This window comes from Camelus bactrianus, chromosome 12, assembly GCF_048773025.1.
Source record: "Camelus bactrianus isolate YW-2024 breed Bactrian camel chromosome 12, ASM4877302v1, whole genome shotgun sequence".
NCBI classification, from domain to species: Eukaryota; Metazoa; Chordata; class Mammalia; order Artiodactyla; family Camelidae; genus Camelus; species Camelus bactrianus.
The window spans coordinates 41,721,236-41,741,465 of record NC_133550.1 but is presented as its reverse complement, the minus strand read 5'-3'; the positions used below and the strand labels follow the sequence as shown (position 1 = coordinate 41,741,465).

The 20,230-nt window shown below is 37.7% G+C and overlaps 1 long non-coding RNA gene across 2 annotated transcripts in view; it reads right to left on the bottom strand.

Moving 5' to 3' along the window:
* Nucleotides 1-7,737, bottom strand: part of LOC123615153 (uncharacterized) — a 73,636-nt gene extending 65,899 nt beyond the window's left edge. Inside the window, exon 1 of one of the 2 annotated variants that reach the window (XR_012510744.1) lies at nt 3,771-7,737. This is a non-coding gene — a long non-coding RNA (uncharacterized LOC123615153). The remainder of the gene's footprint in view (nt 1-3,770) is intronic. The other variant, XR_006722711.2, reaches the window with a different exon arrangement.
* Nucleotides 7,738-20,230: the final 12,493 nt, after the last annotated feature.

Sequence of the window (20,230 nt, the reverse complement as noted above, 5' to 3'; positions counted from 1 at the left end):
CTAGTGTACTTTGGGTAAAGCAGATTGATCTCCTTAATGTGGCTGGACTTCATTATATCAGTTGAAGGCCTGAATAGAACAAAGGACTGACCTCCTCCAAGTAAGAGGGAATTCTGCAGCAAATGGCCTTTGAACTTGAGCTGCAGGTTTGGCTACTCTGTGGGTCTCCAGCCTAACAACCCACCCTGCAGATTTTAGGCTTATGAGCCTCCATAGTCACCTGAGTGGGTTCCTCAAAATAAATCTCTCTCTCTCTGTATACACACACGCACACACACACACACACACACACACACTCACTCACTCACCCTATTGGTTCTGTGTCTCTGGAGAAAGGTAACAGAAGAGAATGACTGCATCTATTTTACAGCTATAGAAAGAAGAACTAGAATAGCTTAAATGTCTGTAATGCTTCCCCAAAGAAAGTAACAGACATTTCACGTAAAAAAGTTTGTGGCCAAATAAGTTTGAGAAATACGGAATGAAACAAAGTTAATCGTGTTTTTTCCACAAGAGGAGTCTATAGTCAAAGAGGAACAAGATGGTCTAGGAAAACTGAGGCGCTAAGGACAGTCATCCAGGCAGGAGGATGTGACGCACAAAGATGAACAAGTGCACATAAAGTAAGGGGAGCTTCAGTTCGTTCAGTCGCCCCAGAGCCTGCATGGGGAGGCTAGCTCAGGACCCTCCCGCTGGAACGCCCTCCAGTGGCTTCCAGCACACTGGAGTGCACTTCAGACTCCTTGCTGTGGTCTGTAAGAGTCAACGGAATCTTCCCTTTGCCTACCTCTCTAGGCTGTCCTATTACTTCCCTCTTTGGGGGCTTGTTTTCTTTCCTCCCGGGGCTTCAGGGTCATCCCAGTCTCAGGGTCTTTGCACACCTCTCCCGTGTACACTCTTATACCATTAAATGAGATCAGCTCATGTTTGGCTTTTTCTCATTATTTAAGTCTTCCTCTCTCAGAGAGATCTTCCCTATCCGTCCTACATCCTATATATCCATCCTAAAAACCTTCTCTCTCCCTCCCTCTCTCTCTCTAATACTTTATTCTGCTTTATTTTCTTCATAGAAGGGATTGGTATTGGTATTGTATTTATTTGTTCATTTTTACTGCTTCTCTTTTGGGCACTTAAAAGCCACTTAAAACATATTACTTAGTGGCTTAAATCATTTATCAGTTTATTTATCAAGCAAACATTTTACTGACACTTTGTCCATAAGGGTCATTATGATTGAAGGCTATTAATGGAGGTCACCTTCAACAGGTAAAGAGGGAAGGGAGCTTGTTAGGACCACTGAAGGCAGAGAGATCCAAATTCGTGGGTAAGATTTAGCTAGAAATGAGAGCCGGAGGAGAATTCAGCGGCAAAATGGAGAGAGGGACAAGTAAAGATACTGAAGAGGGTGACCCAGGCTGTGCCACTAGAAAGCAGTGCTGAACGAGCCAATCCAGTAAACATGGCGACCAGAGATCATGCAGACATCCTAGACCATGGGGCTCAGAAGGCCCAGGGAGGCAGTGGGGGAACGCACAGTCTGGAGCAGAAGATAAAATTGACAAAAGCATTATATCGAAGCTTCAGAGTGTGTAGAACCACTAGCAAGATGATTTTAAGTAGTATAGAGATAGATTTTTTTAAAGAAATTATTAGTTGAGTATTTGCTAGTGTATGCCAGAATACCTTAACATATCAAATTATAATTTTATGATATTATGACTAAGAAGCCTGTTAAATTTTTTTAAAAGCATCAATTTAACAAAAAAAGATTGGAGTGTATAATTTTGCAGTTAATACGCAATGGTACCCAAAAATATTCACGAAGGAGGCAAATAAAAATGAGTTTAGAATAGGAGGTTAAAGAAAATGGAACATATTTTGCCTCCCACACCATTTTCCTGAAATGTGTCCCTATCCCGACATATAATGAATTCAAGTCCTGGACCCCAAGCTGTATTTCCTTCTTCCTGTAACCTGCCATCCAAATTCTAACACTTTCCTATCCCTAATGACTTAAGCTTGGCACAAAGGAAAGAGCCTTGGACTTATAAGTATGAACCTTGGCTCTGCCACTTACTAGATGCATAACTTACAGGAAGATCCTGAACTCGTCTGATCGCCGCCCCCACCTGTGAGGGCTAAACATGTGCCTGTTGAGTCTGACCTTAGTCCACTCTCTCGCAGCCACACTCTCTGACCCGTCACTCTGACCTGTTACCATTCCATTTCTTCTGCTTTCACTGCCTCCTCCCCAGGTTTTCTCAAACTCCAATGTCTGTTAGAATTACCTAGGATCCTGGGAAAATGAAGCTTCCTGGGGCCATACACAGAAATGCTGATTCCTTAGGTCTGTGGTGGGGTCTGATAATCTGCATTCTAGTGAGCACCTGCCCTTGAATTTCTGAAGCAGGGGTGACATTGGGAAATGCTCCTCAGCTCACAGTAGCAGCATGAGAGCTACAACAGGAGGCACATAGTCATTAAGTTATTATTAACTGTGGTTAAGTCATCACTGAATCAGTGGCCCTTCCCTTCCCATCCTCACTGTCTCCTAACTCTCTATTCCTACCTTCTTATTGTCCCACTTTGTTTTTTCTTTCCATGGTGGTTTAGTCCATCCACACATCTTTGCCTCCCTAGCTCATTTATCACGTCTTCAAGCTTGCAGCTGTCTTGGCCCTTCCCTCCAGATCAATAAATAGACCCACAAGAGAAAGAAGAGTCATTGTATCAAAAAAGACACATCACAAACTACACAGTCCACATCTGACCTTGGATGGAGAAATAGCAGACAGCCTTGAACCCAAGAGCTCCAGTTTATAGTTTCTATGTTTCCAGAGTCTGGAGCAAATCTGACTAACCCCGGATAATTGCTCAGCTGCCTCTCGCAGCTGCCTCAAAGTCTGTGTACAGATAATGAGTGATGCCCTGCTCAAAACCCTAATAAGGTTAATATCTACTTCTAGGGGGAAATGTAAGGAGAGAAAAGCAGAGAAGAGCCATAATTACGAGCTTAGAGGGTGGTCCTCTTTTCTTTCCTCACGACATAATCTAAAACTGATTAGGGAATCCTTGGCAAGTGCAGGCTAAGATGCTGGGTTTTGAACAGTGCTATCAAAACATAAAGAAAGACAGAGATAGCCTTCTCTTCCACACCACCACCCCCCTTTTTGTTGAAGCTTGTTCTCCTCCCCCAATTCCTCCCAGAAGATCTGAGCACAAGCTCTTTTTATGCACATGCATCCTGCTGAGGGCTGCAGAGTCACATAACAGCCCAGGAAAACAACACCCAGTACACAATATGCACATTGTTTTGATTGCGACATTGCTGTTTGAAATGCATTTATTTCTGCCTCTCGTAAATACTCCTCCACAGCAGAAGAAAAAAATAACAAATGCATTGTAAATAGAGGCCCAAACGTCTTACACTTAAATTACAGTCACGTTATCCCAGTCCCATCCGATCTTTCAATTACAGTCATTAATTGAGGATATAACCCAGAAACAATTACATCCATGAAATTCTAATGAGTCTCCTGTAGTTAATATAAAAAGAAAACAATGGGAAATGCATGCTGATGCTGGAGTCTAATCCAATTCTGTCGATTAAAATAAAGAACAGCATTTTTGTAACATGTAAATCTGATTCTTTTTCCTCTACCCAGTTTCATTTCTCAGGGAGTGACAGACTCTCTGCATAGATTTGCTTATCTAATAAGTTTATCGAGCAGCCCTCTCAATTATGTCCCGAGTACATCTTGAAAACTCACCAGCGGGGAATATACTTTGCTCAGGATCCATCGTTTAGAGAAGCTCATCTTTCCACGTGAAAAGTCCATTCTTTATTTACCTGACTTACGTGAGACGATCCTTCAAACCTTCTCTATGACAAAAATAATTATATTAATTATGATTCTGGGAGAGCATGGTGGCAGCTTAATTCTGAATCTTTCTGCTTCTCCTGGAAATAGAGCAACAAGATGATGAAAAGGAAAAGAACAACAACAAAAAAAATCACAAGCTCTATTTTCATGTGAAATAGGAGACAAAGAAAGCCCACAGACTTCAAATTATGTGTACATGCTGCCGGAAGCAACTGAGACCAGCAGGGCCAGGCAGGAAGGCCCCAGAGCAGCCATGATGTGGGGCTGGGAAGACTGGAGAGTGTTGACTCTGCAGAGGCCAGTCCCAGAAACCCACAGCAAAATACATATGTACTCTCGAAAAGGTGAGGGTCCCAAACTGTAGGCCAGGGCTTCAAACAGCATTGAAAGACATTTGGGCACGAGCACTGGGGACAGAAGGAAGACTTAAAATTGCCCAGGGATGAGCGCAGAGGAGAGTAGATTTAGAAAATGTCAATAAAAATCCACTTTCTAAAAGTGAGTGGATCACAGAGGACAAGACCTGTGTCCCTCGGTAGCAGCAGCCAACAGAGTAAGCGGTGGAGACACAGGGCTGGAGGAGGAAGTGCTACAGAGCCACTTTAGATTCGAGGCAAAGGAAGGGTGCTGACATAGAAGTTCCACACTACAAAGGAAGGTTTTTGAGACTAGGGCTGATTTTCAACATAAACTCACTGCTGATTTTTTTTTTATTTTAAGAGTTGTAATGGTTGGCTAAGATGTCTGTTCTAAATTGGTCAGTTTCTATATCACACCAGTGTTCCTACCATTCTAGCTGGGCTTGTGAATCTGGGAAACCATTCCTGCTCTCACCCCACTCCATCTCATGCTGGGACATTCTGGGACATTTTGCTGTCATTTATATATGAAAACCAAAAGACAAAAATAAGAAAATAGTGTAAGAAAAGACGTGAAAAATTATAATTTTCCAATACGAAGGAACACTCACTAAAATACTTTATACTATATAGCAGATAAAAATCATAATTGAATATTCCAATAAGAATTTTTTAAGTAACAGTGAATTATTTGTAACCAGGAAGAAAGATTACAAAATATAAATACAAATGCTCTGGAATAACATAGTCAAACTGTTAAAGGTAATGCCTAGAAAACCAGAAAAGGTAAAAAAGGAATTGACAGAATTCAGGAAAAGAAAATTATTTCAAAATGAAAAAAAATGATGGCATGGAGACTTTTGTAAAGGTTCTGACAAATAGAAGTAAGGAAAACAAACAAGGAAATGGAAACAAATAAATCTTCAATGATGGATACAGAAGACAGGTAAAAGGAAATTTCATACGTGCATAATTGAAGTTCTAAGGAAGGAAAACAACGGGAGAGAATTAATACTGTAAAACATAATTTTAAAAAATTGTTTGAACTAAAAGATGTGAATCTGTATATTGAATCTGTATTCCAAGACAAATTGGCCCCAAGACATATCCTAATAAAATTATTGGGCTTTAAAGATAAAGAAAAAATTCATTGGATGGACAAAAACATTAATACTCTTATAAAGGAAAAAAATAAGGCTTGTATCAACCATAGGCTGAATGTTTGCAACCCCCCGAAAATTCGTATGCTAAATCCCAGTGCCAAATATGATGCTATTAGGAGGAAGGACCTCTGGGATGGGCAGAGCCCTCACAGATAGAATTAGTGCCCTTATAAAAGCAACTCTGGAGAGATTCCTAGCCCATTCCTCATGTGAGGACACAACAAGGAAGTCTCCAACCCAGAAGAGGACCCTTACCCAACCATGCTGGCTCCTTTCCAGTCTTCAGAACTGTGAAGAACAGATGTTTCTGTTGTTTTTAAGCTGAAAGAAAGAAAGAGAGAAAGAAAAAGAGAGAAAGAGAGAAAGAGAGAAAGAGAGAAAGAAAGAAAGAAAGAAAGAAAGAAAGAAAGAAAGAAAGAAAGAAAGAAAGAAAGAAAGAAAGAAAGAGAAAGAAAGAAAAGGAAGAAAGAAAAGAAAGGGAAAGAAAGAGGGACAGGGAAAGAAAGAGGGACAGGGAAGGGAAGGAAAGGAAGGAAGGAAAGAGGAAGGAAGGAAGGAAGAAAGGAAGGAAAGAAGGGACAGGCACTTTATAATAGTTAAGATTGCAATTCAAAATGAAAATGTGGTATTAATGATTATATATCAAATACCATAGCACAACTTTTAAAAAGGAGGAGACTGGAGAATATATTCTTTTTTCAATTGTAGCATTTTAATTAATGGACCCACAGAAGCATTTCTTCTACAGTGAGGAAAAAGACAAGGGTATCCACAGTCACCATTACATTTAACATTATACTGAGACCCACAGCCAACACAGTTTGCAAGAGTAAAAGTTTAGAGTAAAAAAATCTCAAACATTGGAATGGAAGAAGTAAAACTCTTTTTCTGATTATCTAATTGTATAATTGGTAATGCAAAAGAATCAATCACACAAAAAAGAAAGTGACAGAATTCAATAAGGTTATAGAATATAGAAGTAATATGCTGAAATCAGTATCATTTATTAAATAATAAAAACCCAGTTAGGATATAAAATGAAAGAAAAGGCCCAATCTATAGAGGAAATAGGAAAAAAAACTGTTAAAGATGATTATTTTTATTTAATTTTATTTTAAAAATTCTGTAAAACGTTAAATGATTTCAAAATGAAAACATGTTGCAGAGTATATCCAGAGAATTCTTACTTCCATATTGGTTCCTCCATCATTACTCCTGAATTTTCTGTATTATTTTCTTACTTAACTAAATACTTTGGAGTTACCTCATATCAGTATACAGAGATTTCCTCATCAGATTTTACAGAGGGTAGGTACTGTATTATGTGGATATATTATATAATTTATTGAACCAGTTCACTATGAATGGACTTAAGTTGTTTCTAGGCTTTTGCTATTTCAAATGTTGTCAGAATCAATATGTTTGTACACACATCATTTTGTATTTTTGCAAAGGGATCTTCAGGTAAATTCCTAGAAGGAATTGCTAGGTATGAGAATAAAGACATTTTTGCTGGCTATTTCCAAACTCCCTTTGAGTAGCATTTTGCATTTCCACCAGCAATAAATGAAAGTGCCTGTTTCCCCAGAGCTGTGCCAAAAGTTAGTGGTCAAAGTCCTTGATTTGGCAGACTGATAAGTGAAAATTTTTATCTCATTGTGGTTTTCATTTGCAAGTCTGTCACTGTGAGAGTTTAAGCATCTCATTCGTATGTTTTGGGGCTGTTTATATTACTTTCATTGAGTTGTCCTTATTAGTATTTTTCCCCCATTTTAAACAAATTTTATATATTAGGGATTTCATCTTAGTGTTATAAATTGAAAATATTTTCCCAATTTGTCATTAATCATTGTATTTTGCTTATTGCATATTTTTTTGCAAAAAGTTTTAAAACTATTTTTGGTGTACATTTCCAATGTCTCAGAGAGAAACATGGCAATTGCAGAATATGAGAGAAATTGAGTCACATAAAATACTCTTTAATATATTAGACAATCCAAACAAAACCCAGAGTGTCCACAGCATTTATACACACTAGATTTTTTATCTCCATCACAGCAGGAACGTTGTCAGCTTCCTCACGGATATATGCTCACTACCCAGAAGTATGTCTGGAATAATAAATAATTGTTAAATTAATCAATCCATAACATTTTGCCAGTGTTTTATTTATGCCAAAGAAACACTAGTAAATTATCTTTTGCACACTTTTCCTGTCTATCTTAACTAAAAAGAAAAATGTTTTAATTTCTTTCCTTCTTTTCCTCTATTAGTGAGACTATAAACAGGAACCAGCTTAATAGAAGAAAATGTGAAGTATCAGTTAAACTTTCATGGTGCATATCCAACAACTTTGGTTATCAGTATTGACTCCAGGGTACTATTCACATACATGCACAAAGCGGCAAGCCCAGGATGTTGGTTACATAACTGTTGATAATAGTGATAAAATTGAGGGTGATCTAAGTTTCATCAAGAGGGTATTGAATATAAAATATTATGGAACAATTAAAAGTACCAAGGAATTCTAGATAACCTATGGAACTTTCTACCATATACTTTCAAGTGAAAAAAAAAATACTCATGTGGCAGAAAAATATGCACAGGAAAAACCATTTATGCTTAGATGCCATATAGGTATTTTCATTTCCCACCTTCAGACTTCCCAAATAGTTAATGGTAACTTCATCTTTAAAAGATCTGGATATATAAAACTTAGTTCTCTGTCCTTTCCTTTCTCACATCTAATTTGCCAATAAGTCTTCTTGGCTTTAGCTTCAAAATAGATTCTCAATGTGTTCACTTTGCACCATCTTTACTGTTATATCCTGGTCATATCATCTCCTACTGTGATTACTGGAAAAGTCTCCTAACTCTCTTTCCCCCCTTGCCCTCCCTACTGTGTACTCTCCAAATAGTAACGAAAATAATCCTGTTAAAATGCTGATCAGATATTTTCATCCTCTTTCTAAAAACCTTCAAATTCACAAGTGAAAGCTCAACACATTCCATTGGTCTATGAGTCTACACAGTCCAGTCCACTGCCATCTACCTCTCTGACTTCATCTCCTACTACTCTCCCCCTTGAGGAGCTTGTCTGCAAAAAGACCAGCCTCTTTGATGTCACTGGAATGTACTAGCTGAGGTTCCTCATCGGAGTCTTTCCAACTGCTTCTCACTCTGCCTCCCTGTCCTTTCCAAAGACACCAGCATGATTCACTCTCTTACCTCTGTTCAGTCTTTATTCTAAATCCACAATGTAAATGAGCATTCTCCCATCCCCATTTTAAAGATGAGGAAATTGCACTAGATTTTTAAGAAACTTCCACTTTTATAAAGCTAATAAGTATAACTATTAGAGCTAAAGCCAGGTTAGGGAACATGACAACCATTTCACGCATCCATGGTAAGCTACATATCATGATGGCACATTTTGGTGCCCAAGAGACTTATTTAAATTATAACTTTCCTACAAATTTTAAAATTTTTACATAAGCAGCTATGTTAGTAACACATTTCATGCAATTTTTTAATTGAAGTGTATTTGATTTACAATGTTGTGTTAGGTTCTGGTGTACAGCATAGTGATTCAGTTATGCATATATATGTATTCTTTTTCATTATGGGTTACTACTATAAGATATTGAATATAATTCCCTGTGCTATACAGTGAGGCCTTGTTGTTTATCACAGTTTATGCACTATTAATGGCTTTTTTGATGCTTACAGATCAAGAATTAATATGCACAGAGTACCAAACAGTAACTAGAAAAAATATATCATTTTATTTCTGGTTTAAAAATTCCTTACTGGAAACAAAAACAGACTTCTAATAAATTGCATTTTCAAGTCCTGAGTACATCTATTTTCAGAGCATTTTCACTTATGAAAAATTCCTTTCTTTGGTAACCTCTGAGAATGAGCATTATAAATATAGTGGAATGACACTTATGATTCCTATGAAAAGAAAAGCTAATAAATAATTCCCCTTCAGCTAAGAGGATCAGTAAGTAAACAGTTCACATAAAATCATGTGCAATTATAGCTCTTCTAGTATTCTGGAACTCTTCTAAATGTTTATGTTCTTGCAAGGGTCAAGAGTTGAACAGGAATTACATATGCTATCCTCCTACATAATCATATAGAGGCAGTGTTATTTCTAATACTGTCCCACGGTTTGGTGAAATGTGGAGGCTAACCATCTGCCATCAATAATGCTGTCGAGAAGATTTGGAAAGCGTTTGATCGGGTTTTGGCAGTGTGTTATCTGTTAAAATATTGTTGGAGGCAAACCTGGGAAGTTTTGATGCATTTAAAGGAGACACAAATGTCTCAGCACATGGGCGGCCTGATACTGGGATGGCAAAATGTTTTATTTAGTAGAGGCACAGATTTCAGTGCAAGTCAATAAAGAAAAGAAGTATTGCTGTGTTTGTATATTCAAGCGTATCCGCCAGGCTCCACAATAGAGTACTTCTCAGTGCTCTGAAAAGATGGCATTGGGAAGAAGCATCTGTTGAAAGCATTAAGGGAAACTTTTGCACTGAAGGAGGAACTGGAGCCTAAGAGAGATGAGAGGAAAGGCCTGATTGGAAATTAGGCATTCAGAGACATAGAAGTAAGGTTCTGCTTATCAGTCAAAGGAAAAAGGCTTTGATAAAATTATGCCACTTCAGCCCCCTAAATGTTAATGTTAGGTTGAAAGAAAAAAGAGAAAAGTTGGAGTGGAGTCAGCGTGGGGGTAAAAAAGCAGGAATATGAAGGATAAAGAGTTTAGTTAAAGATAACGACAAAGGTCATTTATAAGAAGGGCTTGACGAAACCACCAGGGAACGTTTCTCATTCCAGGCTCTGGAAGGCAGCCAAACTAAGCTGACCACGGATGTGAAACAACTACCGCAGTATCTAGCGGGCTCCTCTTTCAAAGGGTTTCTGGTTTGTTCCTTAAGCTTCCTTTGGAAGCTGAGAAAATTCACCAGATGCATCAACATTAGTCTGCAAGCCTAAGAAATACCCAAGCGCAAAGATTTCAAATAAAAAACTGATTTTTACATACGGAAATACTGTCAATGAGGCCTGGCTTAACCTGTGTTTACCATGTCGTATCAATGGAGTGTGACTCTAAGCAAGTCTTATTAAAACATGAAAGAAAAATTTTGGTGGAAAAGGTAAGGTGTGAGAGAGAAAAAATTATGCCACCTGAGGATTTCCCTCCATTCGTAATAATTTTGTGAGAAATGATTTAGACTTAAAAAAAAAAAAACTTGGATTGACAAAGAACCCTAGTATTAAATTTAAAAAAAAAGCAAAACCTTTTTTAAAAATTAACGCTCTGGAATTAAGGCAAGTCTGTGTCTCATTTTTTTTTCTCTACAAAATGGGGGAACAATTCTGATTTCTCAAGGCTATAGTGAGGTTGTCCTGTCAGAAGTCAAAAAGAAGCAAATATTTAATGCAAAGTCAAAACAAGTTAAAACTTAATCTGAATTTTTAAAAATAGCATATGATATATATATGCATATATATACACATACAGGTAATAATTACCTCTTAAATGAGGCACTTTTCTTCCTGAAAATTTACAAGAAAGAGATAAACACTCATCAATCTGTATTGATTTAATGAAGCCTGATTGGAAGATGGGAAGTGACTTAAATGACTTAAAGAATATGGGTCCTTTTAGTTTATATTGCTTTATGCTCAGTTTATCATTTATGTGTATATACTTTTATATAGTTATTAACATATTTCAGTGAAATGTGTGTATGTTTCTCAATCCACTTGTAAATCAGAAATTCTTTTGCCACTGATAGAAAGAATGAGGATTATTTCATCTACATCTTTCAAGTGCACTTGATTGCCAAATTACTAGTAATGATCTAAAGAGAGAACTGCATGAGAGAAGATGGAAAGTGTCTTCATCATCAATCTTTCACATACTCAAAGAGGGGGGAAAAAAGAATGTTTTCTTTCAACATTTAGTATATGCCTTAGGGACATGATGCTTTATCAAGTATGGGCAAGAGGAATTCAATACCATCAGTGGAAAACAGAAAGTAATGAGGAAAAAGCAATGTCTTTTGGAATTGGTATGTGAAAACACACACACACACATTTCTTTTTTCTTGATTGACTCCTATCTTATTAACACAATTCTGAAACAAATTCTTTAAATAATAAGCAGGACTGTGCTAAGAAATAAAGATTGATTTTTGTCTTGTTTTAGATTAAGTTTTAAAACATACATACATATTCCAAAATGAATCAAGTATTCCCCCTAAACCATGTGGTCCAATTCCACGCCAAACCAAATTTGAGATTTTTTTTTTTGAACCACTGTTTTCTTTCATAAGTAAGGAAAACCTAGAGTTGGCTCTAATTACATATGTATTTACATATGTTATAGTTCAAGACAACTCTAGCAACCCCTCTGCAGGGAAGAATAGTTGGCAAACTCAAAAACAACATTTTTATTCCCTTAAGTAATTGCTTAATTAATGCCTTCTGTCTTGATTATAGCTTTAGTAAATAAAAATATCTTTCATTTTACCAATATACTTGAACTTTTCACATTTCCTATATCCTAGAATCAAAGAAGACAGGCTCATTTAAGCAATAAGCAACCAAAAAATATCACCATAGGAATACATATATAATATCATTATATCAAAAAACATAAGCCACTCAAAAAATTCAGTAGTTGAATTTTATAATAATGAATACATTATTGTGTATTGATATCTAGACTAGGAATTTCAGAAAAACATAATTCCAGTTCTTCTCAGTGGTAAATTAACAAGGGGAAGTGAGTAAACTGAAGCAATTAGGCAATCAGAGCAGACATTGTAAACATGACAGCTAACATTCATGGAGCACTTACTATGTGCTGGGCACTGTTTTAAGCACTTCCCATGTTTTTGTTATAAATCATGTGATCTTCACAACAGCTAGGTAAATTAATCTCATTTGAAAATGAAGTCACAGAAAACCAAAAGGCTAAGTAACTTGACCACGATCACCCAGCTGCTAGAGCCAGGATTCAAACTCAGGCTCAGGGCTACTAGGTCACAAACACACTTTCACAAACATTTCCAAATCTAAGCTCATGGAGTTTTTAACTATTTTTGTGTCATTGTGTTTTGGAAACTTTTGTGTGGAGAGAGAACTAATGAAATGTTTCAGGTGATAGAAGTATGTGTCAACTGTTGTATTCATCAGGATTCTCCAGAAAAATAGAACCATTAGATGTGCACAAAGAGATTTATTTTAGGAACTGGCTCATGGGATTGTAGAGGCTGCCTTGTCCAAAATCTTCAGAGTAGGTCCCCAGGCTGGGGATCTAGGGAAGAGTTGCAGTTTTGTCCAAAGGCTGTCTTCTGGAAGAATTTCCTCTTCCTCAGACAAAGTCAATCTTTTTCCTATTAAGATCTTCCACTGATTGGATGAGGCCCACCCATATTATGAAGAATAATCTTCTTTATTCAGAGGCTACTGATTTAAATGTTACTCTCATCTTTAAACAGCTTCAGAGACATCCAGTTGGGTACTGTGGCCTAGCCAAGTTGACACATAAAATTAACCATTCCAATTGTACACTTCAGTGTGTTTTTATATTTATATATTATGCTTGAAAACAAATGAGTGAACACTTCTGTGTGTTTTTATATTTATATATTATGCTTGAAAACAAACTAGCGAAATCCTTATGGGGAAGAAGAATTAGCCAGCTCTGAAATAATACTTACTGAGCACCTATTCTTTGCTGGATATCGGGACTACAAAGAAGGTCCCAAATTTAGAAATTCTCACCATTTGTGTGGAACAGCTCAGAGAGAGAGAGACAGATAGGTATTGTATACCAACTGTGCTACACTGTACTGAGTGTTAATGAAGAAGTTGGGACAGAGTTCTGCAAGAAGATGGGAGAAAGAGTAATGAACTCTCTCATGCCCACCTCAGGGCCTGAGAAGAATCTCAAAGAGGAGACACTTGAGCTTCCTTGAGGAGGAAGATGACTCTACGGGGGGAGAAAGCTGAAGAACAAAGATCTGAAGACACAAACCTAGAGAAGGGCTTAAAGATTTGTAGGACATCCAGTGAAATTGAAGCCCAGTATTTATGATGGAGAGAGTAGAACAACTGTACACATCATGGAATAAAGTTTGGGCTTTATCCTTGACATCATGGGAAATTGTTGAAGTTTCCAGCTTAGCAAATAAATGACAGGATCCCAGATGGCTTTCAGAAAGATCCTCGTAATGGAAGAAGAAGAAACAAAGTAGAAACCAGAGCTGTGGAGGCAGGAAACCCATTTAAGAGAGAGAGTTGAACTCTTGAACCAGGAGAGCAAGACTGGGGAGCAAATTGGGAGGAAAGACTCAAAAAATGATTTTTTAATTAAAACTGATATACATTTAATTATGTGTAATTTATAAGGAAGGAATTCTTTCATTCAATAAATATATATTGAGTACCTACTATGTGTTGGGCTATAAAGATGAGTAAGAAAATATAAACAAACAATTACAGAGTGTGATAAAAATAATAATAGAAGAAAATGCAAAACATGAACTTGACAGAGAAGAGTCAAGAGGGACCACACAGAGGAGGGTATTCCCAGGCTGGGCTGTGATAGATGACTAATAGCATGAGGAAGAAAGGCTGGTAAGAAAATTCCAAGCAGAGAGGCAGAATTCTGAAACACTTAGGTGTGAACAAAACATGTGCTCAGGGGTGACAGGTGGTCAGGAGTATAAGAAGTGCAGGAGGAGAATAAGAAAAGGAAGAGAAGCCAGGTTGAGAAGAGCTTTATGTATTTTATTGAAAGACATTAATCAGAGATATCGTGTGGTCTGATAGTTCTGGTGGAAGCACAGAGGATGGATTTATTGGGAAAACTCATTGGGAGTTGTGTTAGTTTCCTAGAGCTGCCATAACAAGTTACCCCCAACTTTGTGGCTTAAGGAATTTAATCTAGGTATCAAGAGTGTCTAGAGGAGAGTCTTCCTTGCCTCGTCCAGCTTTTGCTGGCTCCTGGCACTCACTGGCTTGTGGCATCATTCTGATCTCTGGCTCCATCTTCACATGGCCTTCTTCCCTGTTTGTGTCTCTGTGTCTCTTTTTCTGTCTCTTACAGGGACACTCACATCCTAATCCAGAATGACCTTATCTTGATTCTTTCTTTAAGCACATTTGCAAAGATGCTATTTCCAAATAAAGGCAAATTCTGAGGTTCCAGGTGTACATGCAATGCACTTTTGTGAACCACTATTCACCCTGCCACAAGAGGCCATTGCAATAACATGGGCAGAGGAGCATGAGGATCTCACATAAAGCAGAGCAGAGGAGTTAGGGGTAGATAGGAAGGAGGCCACAGCAACAGGAAGTCATGTTTGGAGGAAGTGGAGGAGGAAGTGAGGTTAGAAAGTGAGGACAACACCAGTGTTTCTGGCTGGGGAAACCAGGTGGATTTCAGTACCAGTGGCTGAGATAGAAATTGATGTATAAGAACAGATGTGAGAGATGGGTTCTGAGGTGTGGAGGACTTAGAGATGTTGTGTTCCATGCAATGTAAAGTGCTTTGAGTGAGAATATTCTCAAGGGGAAAGAAAAGGTTTTAAAGTGACTTAGATGGCTGGGTGGGTGGTAAGGCCATTAACCGTGATTGGGTGAACAATGAAATTAAGATCTTTTTTTTTTTTTAAATAAGGTTAGTTTTGAAAATCTTAAGTTTGATGGGCAGGTGGTATACACAGTGGAGAAGCTGAGCATGAGGCAGGAAAGAGGCACTGGGTGCTCTGGAAAAGAACGGACAGTGTTTAGCAGTCTTAACAAACAGCAGAAGGCAGACAGCTCACAGGAGACCAAGGCACGTGGAAAGCAACAATGAGAGAACAGTGTCGATGAAGTTAAGGAAGGAGTTTCAGTAAGGGGAGGTCAATAGTATTAAAACTTCAGGAGGGATAAGAATTGGAGATGATCCTTTCACCTGTTGCTGGAGAGCGTGGTTGATCTCTGACCGCGTGGCTGAATGGCAGCACCGGTGCCCCCACCACGTTGCTGTCAGGTGAAGAGTAAAGAAAGACTCAGGGAGTGGAGACATGCAATACGGTTAAGTGGGAAATCAAGCTGTTAAACAATTGCAAGATCCCAAATAAAAATGTATTGAAGTATATGTACAAAGCAAAGATTGGAAACATACATATCACCTATAAAAATACTACTTACTGCTTTATTTTCTAGTGCCAGTTATTATAAGGGTTTTAGATGTACTTACATTAACTTGTTTAATTTTCACAGCAATTCCCTGAGGGGCTGCTGTTATGTATTTTGCACAAGGGGAAATGAAGGCACCGAGAGGGGAGGTTACTGGGCCAACGTCACACACCTGATGTGTGACTGAGCCAGTACTCAAACCTTGAGTCTATCTCTGGAGGCTGCTCACTTAAGCCAACAATATACTGCCTTCCATCATCTTAGCATTTTTCCAAGTGCTGTTTATTTCTCTTCTTATAACTCTTAAGCATTTTTCCAAGTTTTCTATATTCATTTTATAATAAAAAAGTTTCAAGTCATATGTTTTTAAAGAAAGTGGAGCTAATGAGCATATATCTTTCAGGATCCAGAGGAAAGAGAAGATGGTAATAATTTGATGTGTTACATTTAAGAAAAGCATTGTTTTTGTTTTTGTTTTTTTCACGTTTTCTTTAGGATGACTTACACCAATTTGAAAGCTAAAGAAATAAATACAGTGGAAAAGAGGAGAAATCAAAGATGTAAGAAAGAAAAGATAAGAAAGGGGACAGAGTGTAGGAAGGAGCAGAAGATGGGGTGTAAGAGTTGAGTAACAGTGTTCCTGCAGGGCAGATGTGGGAGAATGTTTTAGGCTGAATGGAAGAGTTCAGAGAGGCACTGGGGTATGAAAGAGCCAGCTGTGTCCGTGGATTATGAGGAATTGAGAGCATAAGCATGAAGGAGGATATTTAGAAAATGAGTAATAACCTTGTAAGGGATAAAGATAGCATCAAAGGAAAGGAACTGAGTACAGTTACTCTGAGATATAAATTTTGAGGTAGAGGGGACAAAAGGTGAGGAAATCCAGTATTTTTCATTTCTCTTTTGTTTAGTGGATAAAATAAGTTACAAGATGTCCTGATAAAATTGAGAAGGCAATGGCTTGCTCGAAGGTAAATAGGAGAAGACTTCGGAAAAGCTCCAGGTGGAAAGGGGAAGTGAGGCACCTGGGGATGGATGAATGTCCTTTCTTCCCACTTCAACAGTGGTTGGTTCACTTTTGAGTGAGCTTCTCAGAGTAGGAAGTCTGTCTTTTTCATCTCTATGGCCAGATGCTTAAAACGCATTCTAGGACAAGGTAGCTGATGTTAATTATAAAGGCTTAGAGTGGAGTTTCTCCAACCACTATCAGCTTATGGGTAAAATGGGGCACAGAACTGGCAGTGACTCTGAATTCACCATTCTTTGCTCCCACCTGCTGAATAGAACTTTCTAGCTACTAAATGTTCAAGTTGTGAGAGTCATGAAGCACCCAAAAAAACCGGCCATGATGCTTATAAAAGATTCAAGTTAAATGTGTGAGGTAGAATGAGCCCTGTCAGTGTTCCCAGAGCAGAAGGCTGAGCTAGCATTTCTTGGTCCTTTGGCAACCAAATATTATAAGTCTACCAAGCAGGCTGACTGGCCTAATTTGATTTTGTACTTTTCCACTGTGTATAATATAATCAGATTCAAGGAAACATGCCCATTCTATCTGATTCCACTGCCACCAGCATGTCTAGAAATTGTTGAGAGAGCCAAAATAAGGTTTTGATAGCAAGGCTGGTTTGACATGAAGTCAAAACAAATAACTCAATATATTTCTATTGTTTTCTTCATAAGATGTCAACCAACCAATTCACCTGACTGTGGTAAGAATTGTGTGTGTGTGGGGTGTGTGTGTGTGTGTGTGTGTGTGTGTGTGTGTGTGTGCGAGGTTGGGGGTATCAATCAAACAGTTTCACTGTCCTTCTCTTTAAAGTGGGGAAATGGAATTCTGTGACTCCTGGACAATGTAGCTTAGTTTCTTTAAAAGGCAATTGTGAGGCTAATAACTACTTAAACTTTGTAAACAGTTTTCTGAGCAATGGTGAATGTGGCATATACATAGGATGCTTCTTCTATTAGTAGATGGACATAAAAGGCTTCTGCTAATAAAGATTTATTAAATTTGACTTACTTGAATTTTCAGCCAGGGCCCCGATCCTAAATTGTAAGCCTTCAAGAAAAACGCTGGAAAAGACATTCCAATTAAACATGCCACTGCAAGAAATCATCACATCATGCCTCCAGGAATGCATGCTTCTGGTGCTTACGAGGTCCCAGAGATAACAGGACCTCCTGAGCACATCATATCTTAGGTCAGTCGCTCTGATTCAGTCTCCAAAATGCAATGAACTTTTAAGAAGTTACAATCTCCCTTAGAAAAAAAGATAAATGTTTTCCATAATATGGTTATGGAAAAACAGACCTTGGGTGTTGATTTATGCCTTTTTTCCTCTCAAAAAGCTGGGGATGGGTGGAGCTGAGGATAGCCATTTCACTTTGGAAATGGACCCAATTCCCACATGTCACATTTGTTTCCTTCTGAGTCTGAATTTCTGTGACCTGTCATAAAAGGTACAGTCAACCTTTCCTAAATAACTAATGCTAGGAACATTTATTATACCTAGGCTCCTTAAATTATGAAAATGACAAGTACATAAAATTTTCTATGCATGCACTTCTGAGATTTACTTAGGAAGCATCCTGAGCTCATGTAGGAGCTGAATGAGCTCTCCTGTTGGGTTATATGCACCAAAATTTAATTAAGTTTCTGACCTAATGTCCCCCTTGTTTCATTGATTAGGGAAGTCATGAGTGGACCATGTTATTCTCAGGACGACAGTGCAATTGTGAAATCTAAGCAGTCTCTCTCTCTATTTTTTTTGCCCAAATGTTCCTTTCAAGTTTCATTAGATTATTATGTGTGTTACAGCTGTGCTAATCTTTTTTCTTCCTGAGAAATGAACTTTTAAAATTGCACATTTTTAAAGTGATTTCTAGAGTTACCATGGCAGCTTCATTATAATGCACAGAAATGAACATTATCACAGCTCGGCCTGATCTTTCCAAGGCTGTCAGGAAATGAGAATTCCACATAAAGTGCATGCTCCAGTAGGGTTCATAAAACTTGCCAGATCAAGTGCCTAGACTCTCAGTTTAACCATTTTAAATGAAAAGCTTTCTATCATATGCTGCACACATCTCTGTTTCCTTAAGTGTATTCTTGATGACTCAGGATCTCTGTTATCAATAGCTTATTGTACTTAGAACTAACACAGTGCTGTTTAATTTTTCAGTCTCATTTTTCATCTCAGTTTGCCAGTTGCTTATGATGAGCAGGGACACAAGAGTCATTTCAGAGCCTGAGAGCGCTTTTGCCCCCCACCTCCTAGCAAGAAGAAATATATAAAGATACATTACCTAGACAGTCTAGGTCCTCTGCTGGTACCTTGATGGGCAGAATTGGGAGATTTGTATTAACATGCAACGCAGTTGATTTCTGAACCTTCTTTCTAGAAGCACGATTAGTATTTTGTCCTGACTTCTGTCCGTAGTCTAAGGTATCTTATAGTCCAAGATAATCACCCCTTACTCACGCCTAGATTTACTATGTTCCAATGGGCTGTTTCTTACCTCTACACTGGGTACCTTGAACAGTTCTTTACATAGAAGTTTCTACAACTCCAATCAAGGTGCTAAGACTCGCCATTCATCATGGAACTTAACAACACATCCATCTTAACCTCTCTAGGCCTGTTTTCTCATCTCTAAAATAATGTTATTAAGATAAATTGCAATTGTATATTTAGAATACATGATACAGTCTCCAACTCATAGGAAGAATTCAATGAAAAAAACTTTGTGGAACATGATAGTGTTTGTAGATTAAAAGACCAATAAATATAGTTTTATTATTAACACTGTATTATGACCTTGAAGTTGTATTTTGGTTTAAGTATTGAAGCTGTCATGGAACACTTATTTACTTGTCTGTTTAGTCTCTTTTTGTGTTTGTTACTACTGTATGAAGTCTGCAATAAGAGATTTGTATAGTCCATCCCATAAGTAAGCTTGTAATGAAATTACAGTTTACAGTTATCTAATCTAATTTGAGCTCAAATTGTGGGGGTGGCTTAGTAAAAAAAAATTGTTACTTTGGCCTCAGAGAGAAGCCATCTCATCATCTCAGATCCTGTGTTTCCTTATCTCTAAATTAAGGATAAAAATACCTTGTTCCAAGATTAGAAAAAGCTAAACTTTTATACATAGTAAGCACATAATAAAGTTATTGCTATGTATTTAATTTCTAGACATAATTGCATTTAAAATAAGGGCCACTAAAAAATTAAATCTGAGTTCTCTCTCAGCTGAATTTATAGCTCACCAGAAAGAATGATATACAAAATTATAGTGGTGTTGTCCACTATTGCTACAGCAGTGAATCGTCAATCCTACTACAAGGCAGGAGAGCCCTTCCCTCCTTTGCTCTTCCTTAAGTGTAGAAAACAATTCATTTACAATTGCATTGAAAAGAATGAAATACCTAAGAATAAATCTAACTATGGAGGTGAAAGACCTGTACTTGGAAAACTATGACACTGATGAAAGAAATTGAAGATGACACAAACACATGGAAAGATATAACATGCTCATGATGGATTGGAAGAATAAATATCGTAAAAATGATAATACTGCCCAAGGCGATTAGGAGATTCAATGCAATTTC